The sequence below is a fragment of the Protobothrops mucrosquamatus genome, unplaced genomic scaffold (genome assembly GCF_001527695.2).
Source record: "Protobothrops mucrosquamatus isolate PMUCROS unplaced genomic scaffold, P.Mucros_1.0 scaffold167, whole genome shotgun sequence".
NCBI lineage: Eukaryota > Metazoa > Chordata > Lepidosauria > Squamata > Viperidae > Protobothrops > Protobothrops mucrosquamatus.
Window position 1 is genome coordinate 713621 of NW_015386529.1, and position 819 is coordinate 714439.

Here is an 819-nt window from a genome sequence, read left to right on the forward strand (position 1 = left end):
TCTCTCTCTCTCTCTCTCTCTCTCTCTCATGGGACTTGCCGGAGGGCCGTGGGAGGGCCGCATTTACATACCGCAGGGAGGGCTGTTCGAGGGCCGGATTAAACCGGGCCGCGGGCCGCAAATGGCCCGCGGGCCGGACTTTGGACATGCCTGTACTATATGATCCAAATGTTCAAAATTATTTAACTTTTTTTGTGACAGAAATGATTAAAAGCATATCATCTACAAAGACGAGAAGATAAATTTCTATGTCAATAAATTCAATGCATTATTTTTAATAGGATATTTTCCATCATGCAAACACTTAGTAGGTTTGCATAGAATATGGATGATGAATCTGCATATTTTATTAAAATCTGGATTACATCAGATAGTCAGGGATAATACCAGTTATAGTCTCACATGCTGAAACTCTAGAGCAGTGATGGCGAACCTTTTAGAGACCGAGTGCCCAAACTGCAACCCAAAACCCACTTATTTATCACCGGGTGCCAGGTGGGTGTGGCTCACTGGGTGGGCGTGGCTGTGGTGGTCATGGCAGATTGGTTGGGTGTGGACAAGGTAGGCATGATCACCTCAATATTGCTTGTGGGGATGGACGCCTGTGGGGGCCGGGCAGGGTTGGGGGAGATCCAGGGGGTCTCTGGCAGGTGGGGCGGTGGGCAGGAGGCTCGTCCTGCTGGGTGAGGCAAAGCAAGGCGAGGCAGGGTGGGGGTGCCATTGTCACAGGGCAAGGTCAGGCCGGGGTGGCTGCTGCCTGACACCATCGGCCCCTACACACAGAGGCCAATAAGCGCATGGGTGCTGGGATGCATCTGG